Source organism: Hyperolius riggenbachi, chromosome 11 (assembly GCF_040937935.1).
Source record: "Hyperolius riggenbachi isolate aHypRig1 chromosome 11, aHypRig1.pri, whole genome shotgun sequence".
NCBI lineage: Eukaryota > Metazoa > Chordata > Amphibia > Anura > Hyperoliidae > Hyperolius > Hyperolius riggenbachi.
This window is the reverse complement of record NC_090656.1, coordinates 108,521,239-108,531,067: the sequence shown is the minus strand read 5'-3', so window position 1 is coordinate 108,531,067 and position 9,829 is coordinate 108,521,239. Positions and strand designations below refer to the sequence as shown.

Below are 9,829 nucleotides of genomic sequence, written 5' to 3'. Positions count from 1 at the left end.
CAGGAAGAAGAATATCTTCAGGCGTCTGGATCGCTGGGGAGGTGAGTTGAAACTCCCGCTGTGCACTATGCTCTGCACAGTCCTGCCGGCGGTCACCAAGAGTCTGGCTCGGGGTTACCACTCTGAGCTGCGGATTTCCAACCCCGAGCCTGACTTGGGGTTACCGCCAGGGAGGTTAAAGGTTAATTTGCTGTTTCATATCTTTTCAAGCAGAGAAGACATTCTGAGTTCAGGTCCGCTTTAAATGTTTCCAGTTTATCACAATAAACATGGGTGTCCAAATCTAAACCAATACAGAAACCTATTTCACCTACAGTACATTCAGGCATGCAGCTCGCCATCTGCAATAATCAGGGGTGTTGCCGGCCCCAAAGATCAGTGGCATGAGCCCTGGATCTATTCTGGGGTGCCCCGGATGTCCCTCAGACAGAGTCAGCTGTGGTGCCTCAATGGCGGGCATTCAGGGCGCTGTGGTGCATCAATCGGGGGTATGCTAGGTGCAGTGGTGCCTCTATGAGGGCATACTGGGTGCTATGGTGCCATGCTGGGCACTGTGATGCTTTTATGTGGGCATGCAGGGAACTGCGGTTCTTCTATGGGGCATGCAGGGAACTGCGGTTCTTCTATGGGGCATGCTGGGAAGTGTGGTGCCTAAATGGGAGGAGCATGGGAAGGGGTACAGTAGAAGGTCAGGGAATGCTATGGGGGAACTGCCAGATAACCTGGCGGCAGTCAGCCTGCCCAGCAGAAAGACAATACTGCCAGCACAGAAGAAGCCAGGTAACACTGCCTAGTTATGTTTAACTTCTTAACTTGTTAACGACCAACTGGCGTCAAGTCCTGGGGCGGGGTTTTGCAGTAGATCGAGCTCACCAATGCACGTGCATCTCCGCTTGAATAATGCTCCGTTCCGCCATCAGTCTCCCAGCAGTGATTGCCACTAGGATACTGTTAGACAGCGAAAGTCACGTCTATTTAAAAGGTACAGCCCTGCGATCTAAGGTAGCGCTGTACTGGGGACAGCTGTGTGACAGGCTGAAGTCTATAAGAACCAATTGCGGTGATTGGCTGGCGGGGGGGAGGGAGGGAAAGAAAAAAAGGGTTATATTTATTTAACCACTAAGGCCTCTTTCACAGTAGGACGTTGCATTTTGATGGGATGTTAAGATCGCAACGCAACTTAATGCCCCGTTATCGTTGAATACTGTAGAGCAGGGGTCCCCAAACGTTTTGGGTCGAGGGCCGGGTCAACATACTTCAGACTGCTGCGGGGCCGGAGCATACATAAAATGATGTAGAAGTCTTTGCGAGCCAGAAAGTGAAGCATACCCAGGTGACAACCTGCAGTGAACAGCAGTGTCACCTGATGTGGAATTTGATTGGAAACCAGCGAATTACTGCTTTCTGGCTTCCATGTGGATGGGCGTTGCCAGCACTGCTATTCTATATGCAAACCACCAATATTTAAAGATATAGCTGACCGCATCTATAAGTAATACATTTTGTGTGTGAGGGGCTGGTGAAAAAGCCTCAGGGGGCCACATTCGGCCCTCGGGCCTTAGTTTGAGGACCACTGCTGTGGAGCATACAGGCAATGAAAAGTATGCTTCCAAGTCATTACTGAGCATGTGCAAACAGTCTAACGCAGCTAATAACGTGTGTAACGCACAGCATGCAGCACTTTCTAATAACGCTACACGTTACACACAAATGCAACGTGTGCACTGTGAATGTAGCACAGACTTAGTATTCAAACACTCCACCATCTCACCTGCAGCCTGTTTGCATATAGCTAGGATAGGAAGTCAATTTTGAACACCTGAACCCAAAATGTATCTGTGAGGGCCCGTTTCCACTATCGCGAATCCGCATGCGGGCAACGCATGCGGATTCGCACAGTCAGTACAAGTGGATGGGACTGTTTCCACTTGTGCGTTTCCCCGCACGTTTTTCTGTGCAGAAAAAATCTGCAGGGTAGGGGCCTCAGAATTCGCCTGCGTGTGGAATGCAGGCGAATCGCACGCAATGTATTTAATAGGGAAATCGCATGCGTTTTCCCCATGCGTTTTTTGCCGCGATTTCGCATAGGTACCCATGTTAATTCACACAGGCAGTGACATGGTTAAAATCGCATACAGCCTTACCTATGCGAAATCGCATGCGAAATCGCGGCAAAAAACGCATGCGGAATCGCACCCGCATGCGATTTGCCTGCGGTGATTTGCCGGCGATTTCGTAACGCTATAGTGGAAACGGGCCCTAACTCTAAGTGTAAAGAAAATACTAAGACCAGAATTAGACCAGAAAGAAACATCTACCATCATGCTCATTCCTCCTCAGCTGACATCATCCATTTTGTTTTTCAGGTACGCTCCCAGCTTCAACTATCGATTTTCTATCTGATTGCAATATCTGTCTGTCTATGGTACGCTCCCAGCTTTAACTATCGATTTTCTATCTGATTGCAATATTATATGTCTGTTGATAACATACCATGCCCTGCTATCTGACTGGGATATTCATGGTTCTAAATTTGTCAACCTTTGATCTTTGGTTCCATTCCACTAGTTCCCAGCCTGTGGCCTTATCGAGATCTTGGCCTTAAATTAGCATACAATTTATTGCCTTACTAGCTGTTAGGGCTTGCTTGTTTATGAGAGTGTTGTATGCTGTGTTTGATCTGTGAGTTACAAATCTGTCCAGCCACATGCAGAGTCTCCTTTAAATCCAGCCTACAAGGCTGAGACTCCCATTTAAATACTCCACCATCTCACCTGCATTCAGTCTGCTAATTAAGATGCTGGCAGCCTGCTTGCATATAGCTAGGATAGGAGGTCAATTTTGACCACTGGTCAGTTTTGACCACCTGAACCCAAAGTGCATCTGTAACTCTAGGTGTAAAGAAAATACTAATACCAGAATTAGACCAGAATTGAACCAGAAGGGAACTGTAAGGAATAGCGGAGATGCCGCCGCTGAGTCTAGCGGCATGGCGGCTATCTCCGTGTGTCAGCCTGCGGCCTCTGCCGCGTGGTTACATGCTCAGGTTATGCCTGGTCCTTCCATTGCTCACAGGCTAAGAGCTATGTGCGCGCGAGCAGAGCGACAGGACCTTTATGCTGCTAAGAGGGGAGTCAGCTGATCATGCGGTCAGCTGACTCCAGCTAGCATCCGGATTGGCTGAGTGACTGAGGCGGCGCTGTGGAGCATGTTGAGTATATATAGAGCAGGTCTGTCAGTAGCTCCGCGTCTGCTGTTGCGAATGCTATAGTGTGTTAGCGCTCAGACCCCAGTCAGATCCCAAAGTGTGCTAGAACCGGCCGGAGCTGGGGATCCACACTTAGCTAGATTCTGTTGATAGCTTTAAAGTACTAGTGCATTGTTTATTTGTTATGACCTTTTGCTTGCTCTGACTATTCTTCCGTTTGTCGATTCTGTACCTCAGCCTATCTGATTCACGTTGCCGACCCTGCCTGTCCCTGACGTTGAATCAGTCTTCCGCTTCTGTACTGTATCCAGGGGCGTCGCTAGCCCTATTTTGGGGTGGCACATGCCCCCAATCTGTCCTGGGGTGCCACGGATCTCAGCGGCTCCCTCCAGCCGCCGCAGCCGCTGCCACCGCGTCACTTAGACCTCAGGATCAGGCGGCGAGCCGGCGACCAATCGTGCGGGCGCTAGGACCCAGCGCCCGCACTGATATGCGGAAGTAACATCACTTCCGCATATCGAGCGGGTGCGTCCGGCGCCCGCTGGTACTGGTCAGGTCGCTGCTGATCCTGAGGTCTGCTGCAAGGTAAGGGGGCGGGGAGCGGCGGCGGCTAGAGGGGGGGGGGCCTTCCTGTCACTCACTCACTCCCTAAAGGGCCTCCCTGTCACTCACTCACTCCCTAAAGGGGCTCCCTGTCACTCACTCACTACCTAAAGGGCCTCCCTGTCACTCACTCACTTCCTAAAGGGGCTCCCTGTCACTCACTCACTCCCTAAAGGGGCTCCCTGTCACTCACTCACTGCCTAAAGGGGCTCCCTGTCACTCACTCACTCCCTAAAGGGGCTCCCTGGCACTCACTCACTACCTAAAGGGCCTCCCTGTCACTCACTCACTTCCTAAAAGGCCTCCCTGTCACTCACTCACTTCCTAAAGGGCCTCCCTGTCACTCACTCACTTCCTAAAGGGGCTCCCTGTCACTCACTCACTTCCTAAAGGGGCTCCCTGTCACTCACTCACTCCCTAAAGGGGCTTCCTGGCACTCACTCACTCCATAAAGGGGCTCCCTGGCACTCACTCACTCCCTAAAGGGGCTCCCTGGCACTCACTCACTCCCTAAAGGGGCTCCCTGGCACTCACTCACTCCCTAAAGGGGCTCCCTGGCACTCACTCCCTAAAGGGGCTCCCTGGCACTCACTCCCTAAAGGGGCTCCCTGGCACTCACTCACTACCTAAAGGGCCTCCCTGTCACTCACTCAGTCCCTAAAGGGGCTCCCTGGCACTCAGTCCCTAAAGGGGCTCCCTTGCACTCACTCACTCCCTAAAGGGGCTCCCTGGCACTCACTCACTCCCTAAAGGGGCTCCCTGGCACTCACTCACTGCCTAAAGGGGCTCCCTGGAACTCACTCACTGCCTAAAGGGGCTCCCTGGCACTCACTCACTCCCTAAAGGGGCTCCCTGGCACTCACTCACTGCCTAAAGGGGCTCCCTGTCACTCACTCACTACCTAAAGGGGCTCCCTGTCACTCACTCACTGCCTAAAGGGGCTCCCTGTCACTCACTCACTGCCTAAAGGGGCTCCCTGTCACTCACTCACTGCCTAAAGGGGCTCCCTGTCACTCACTCACTGCCTAAAGGGGCTCCCTGTCACTCACTCACTCCCTAAAGGGGCTTCCTGTCACTCACCCACTCACTCCCTAAAGGGGCTCCCTGGCACTCACTCACTGCCTAAAAGGGCTCCCTGGCACTCACTCACTGCCTAAAGGGGCTCCCTGGCACTCACTCACTCCCTAAAGGGGCTCCCTGGCACTCACTCACTCCCTAAAGGGGCTCCCTGTCACTCACTATTGGGGTCCCTGTCACTCACTACCTAACTGGAGGCGCCTGTCACTCACTAGCTAACCTGGGGGTCCCTGTCACTCACTACCTAACTTGGGGGCTACCATATTAAGGGGGCATTCTGCCTATTGATGTGAAATGCTGTCTATTTATGTGCCTCATGACTGCTGAATTTGTCTTGTTGGGAGCCTTATGATTTGTTGGGGGCCTCAAGATTGCTGAATTTGTCTTGTTGGGGGCCTCATGATTTGTTGGGGGCCTCATGATAGCTGAATTTGTCTTGTTGGGGGCCTCATGATTTGTTGGAGGCCTCATGATTGCTGAATTTGTCTTGTTGGGGGCCTCATGATTTGTTGGGGGCCTCATGATTGCTGAATTTGTCTTGTTGGGGGTCACATGATTGCTAACTACGAGACTATGGTAAAAGCTGAATCCTTATCATATGAGACAATAGCATTAAACTTACTTTTTTAGCTTTTTAAAACAGAAAATAAAACTGAGAGGTTCTAAAAAATTGAATACATTTTTCAGGAGTAGGATGGATGAAATTGTTTATCTTCACAGTTTATTTTCAACTTGGATTTTCCATAATGTTCATGTATGAGTTAAAACGTTTGTACAGTATTTAGTTTAAATTGCTGTTGCCACTTTGCGATATATAAGTGACTTTTGGGTTGCAGTTTGGGCACTCGGCCTCCAAAAGGTTCGCCACCACTGTCATAATCTAATGTCCCACCATTGCTAGGTTCATGTAAATTTGTCTCCACCCGTTACCACACCTATATTCTGGTCCATGGCCCACCCATTTTACGGTGCGGCGCGATAAGCACGCCGCACAACGTGATCCTCATATTTTTGGCACGCTAGCTGCAGTGTGCTGAATTCTGCTGCCTACAGTATGTACAGTATACGCTGTTCTCTAGTGCCTGCACTGTGTGCTGATTTACCTCCAGTGTGTACAGTGTAAGGTGTTACTCTGTGCCTTTACTGATTGTAAACCAGCTATATTGTATGCTGATCCCTGCTACTTTCAGTATGTACAGTATTAGCTGTAAAGCCTGGTACAAACATACAATTTTGATTAGCCAATTTTATCTCTGTTCATAAAATTCATTGTCTGTTGGCCCACTTACTGCACGGGGGTGGTAAAATTGGGGGTCAGTGATTGACCAATCAAAATTGTATGTGCGTATACATCTTTGATCTATGCCTATACTGATTGTAAATTATCTAAATAAAGGACAGGGGGCTCCATCCAATATTTCGATGGGCAGGTCCGTTATCTGTAGCTTACACCGCTGCTAAGTTCATGTACATTTGGCCCCACCCAGGCCACGCCCACTCACCTCATGGCCACGCCCATTTTTGAAAAGTTTTCTGGCCATAGATCTGACTTTCAGAATTTTAGGAATCGTGTATTATCTTATTTTGTGTTGAGGCCTAATTTGTCAAGATCAGAGCACCAGAGGGTAACATTTATAAAAAGCCTCTTGTCAGGAGATTCACAAACATGGGCATATAGTCTTCAGGCAGGGCAGGAGGCTCTATCATCAGTTCAGGAATTTTTTAGGGCCATGGCCATTATATATGATGATCCTTCCATCACTGAACGGAAGCTGAAGACCCTGCGTCAGGGCCGAGATCCGGTAGAAGTTTACGCAGCAGAGTTTAGGAAGTGGGCTGTGTCAGCTAGGTGGGGAACATATGCATTGCTAGACTGTTTCCTGTCAGGATTGTCTGATACAATCTCTGATTTGATGTTAGGACATCCTGAGCCCAAATCTATAGATGAAGCAATTTCTTTGGCCGTGCGGGTAGATCGCCGCCTGCGCTACCAGAAACAGACTTGTGGTAGGAATGCTATAAGATCAGTCTCCTATGCCTCCTTTCCACCCTCATCACCTCCAGACGAACCGATGATAAGATCTGTCTCCTACGCCTCCTCTCCACCCTCGTCACCTCCAGACGAGCCAATGCAATTCGGACACGCTGGGTTGACGCAAGTGGAAAAGAATTGCAGAAAGTCAGAAGGACTCTGTCTATACTGTGCTGAGGAGGGTCATGTTGTCCAGAATTGTCCTAAGAAGTCAGGAAAACACTGCCGTTTAGGTGTAGTCAGAGGTAATACCCTAGGCGAGCAGTCTTTACCTCTAAACGATAATCGTCTGCTCCTTCCCTGCTCTAACACGTGGGAAGGTCAGACTGTTCCCACAGAAGCCTTTATAGACTCTGGTTCTGCGGTTAACTTCATAGATTATGATTTTGTAAAATAATTGGCAATTCCCTTGCTCTCGTTAGACCGACAGATTTTGGTCACTGCAGTTGATGACTCTCCTTTGTAGAGTAGACAACCTCTTTCGGGCTCCCTGGCACTCACTCACTCCCTAAAGGGGCTCCCTGTCACTCACTCACTGCCTAAAGGGGCTCCCTGTCACTCACTCACTCCCTAAAGGGGCTCCCTGGCACTCACTCACTACCTAAAGGGCCTCCCTGTCACTCACTCACTTCCTAAAAGGCCTCCCGGTCACTCACTCACTTCCTAAAGGGCCTCCCTGTCACTCACTCACTTCCTAAAGGGGCTCCCTGTCACTCACTCACTTCCTAAAGGGGCTCCCTGTCACTCACTCACTCCCTAAAGGGGCTCCCTGGCACTCACTCACTCCCTAAAGGGGCTCCCTGGCACTCACTCACTCACTGCCTAAAGGGGCTCCCTGGCACTCACTCACTCCCTAAAGGGGCTCCCTGGCACTCACTCCCTAAAGGGGCTCCCTGGCACTCACTCCCTAAAGGGGCTCCCTGGCACTCACTCACTACCTAAAGGGCCTCCCTGTCACTCACTCAGTCACTAAAGGGGCTCCCTGGCACTCAGTCCCTAAAGGGGCTCCCTGGCACTCACTCACTCCCTAAAGGGGCTCCCTGGCACTCACTCACTCCCTAAAGGGGCTCCCTGGCACTCACTCACTGCCTAAAGGGGCTCCCTGGAACTCACTCACTGCCTAAAGGGGCTCCCTGGCACTCACTCACTCCCTAAAGGGGCTCCCTGGCACTCACTCACTGCCTAAAGGGGCTCCCTGTCACTCACTCACTACCTAAAGGGGCTCCCTGTCACTCACTCACTGCCTAAAGGGGCTCCCTGTCACTCACTCACTGCCTAAAGGGGCTCCCTGTCACTCACTCACTGCCTAAAGGGGCTCCCTGTCACTCACTCACTCCCTAAAGGGGCTTCCTGTCACTCACCCACTCACTCCCTAAAGGGGCTCCCTGGCACTCACTCACTGCCTAAAGGGGCTCCCTGGCACTCACTCACTGCCTAAAGGGGCTCCCTGGCACTCACTCACTCCCTAAAGGGGCTCCCTGGCACTCACTCACTCCCAAAAGGGGCTCCCTGTCACTCACTATTGGGGTCCCTGTCACTCACTACCTAACTGGAGGCGCCTGTCACTCACTAGCTAACCTGGGGGTCCCTGTCACTCACTACCTAACTTGGGGGCTACCATATTAAGGGGGCATTCTGCCTATTTATGTGAAATGCTGTCTATTTATGTGCCTCATGACTGCTGAATTTGTCTTGTTGGGAGCCTTATGATTTGTTGGGGGCCTCAAGATTGCTGAATTTGTCTTGTTGGGGGCCTCATGATTTGTTGGGGGCCTCATGATTGCTGAATTTGTCTTGTTGGGGGCCTCATGATTTGTTGGGGGCCTCATGATTGCTGAATTTGTCTTGTTGGGGGCCTCATGATTTGTTGGAGGCCTCATGATTGCTGAATTTGTCTTGTTGGGGGTCACATGATTGCTAACTACGAGACTATGGGAAAAGCTGAATCCTTATCATATGAGACAATAGCATTAAACTTACTTTTTTAGCTTTTTAAAACAGAAAATAAAACTGAGAGGTTCTAAAAAATTGAATACATTTTTCAGGAGTAGGATGGATGAAATTGTTTATCTTCACAGTTTATTTTCAACTTGGATTTTCCATAATGTTCATGTATGAGTTAAAACGTTTGTACAGTATTTAGTTTAAATTGCGGTTGGCACTTTGCGATAGATAAGTGACTTTTGGGTTGCAGTTTGGGCACTCGGCCTCCAAAAGGTTCGCCACCACTGTCATAATCTAATGTCCCACCATTGCTAGGTTCATGTAAATTTGTTTCCAACCGGCCGTTACCACACCTATATTCTGGTCCATGGCCCACCCATTTTACGGTGCGGCGTGATAAGCACGCCGCACAACGTGATCCTCATATTTTTGGCACGCTAGCTGCAGTGTGCTGAATTCTGCTGCCTACAGTATGTACAGTATACGCTGTTCTCTAGTGCCTGCACTGTGTGCTGATTTACCTCCAGTGTGTACAGTGTAAGGTGTTACTCTGTGCCTTTACTGATTGTAAACCAGCTATATTGTATGCTGATCCCTGCTACTTTCAGTATGTACAGTATTAGCTGTAAAGCCTGGTACACACATACAATTTTGATTAGCCAATTTTAGCTCTGTTCATAAAATTCATTGTCTGTTGGCCCACTTACTGCACGGGGGTGGTAAAATTGGGGGTCAGTGATTGACCAATCAAAATTGTATGTGCGTATACATCTTTGATCTATGCCTATACTGATTGTAAATTATCTAAATAAAGGACAGGGGGCTCCATCCAATATTTCGATGGGCAGGTCCGTTATCTGTAGCTTACACCGCTGCTAAGTTCATGTACATTTGGCCCCACCCAGGCCACGCCCACTCACCTCATGGCCACGCCCATTTTTGAAAAGTTTTCTGGCCATAGATCT

General features: G+C 49.8%; 1 long non-coding RNA gene across 2 annotated transcripts in view; it reads left to right on the top strand.

The window, feature by feature from the left end:
- The first annotated feature begins 2,364 nt into the window (after positions 1-2,364).
- Positions 2,365-9,829, top strand: part of LOC137538706 (uncharacterized) — a 93,198-nt gene continuing 85,733 nt past the window's right edge. For both annotated transcript variants that reach the window (XR_011024861.1, XR_011024862.1), the window contains exon 1: positions 2,365-2,425. This is a non-coding gene — a long non-coding RNA (uncharacterized lncRNA). The remainder of the gene's footprint in view (positions 2,426-9,829) is intronic.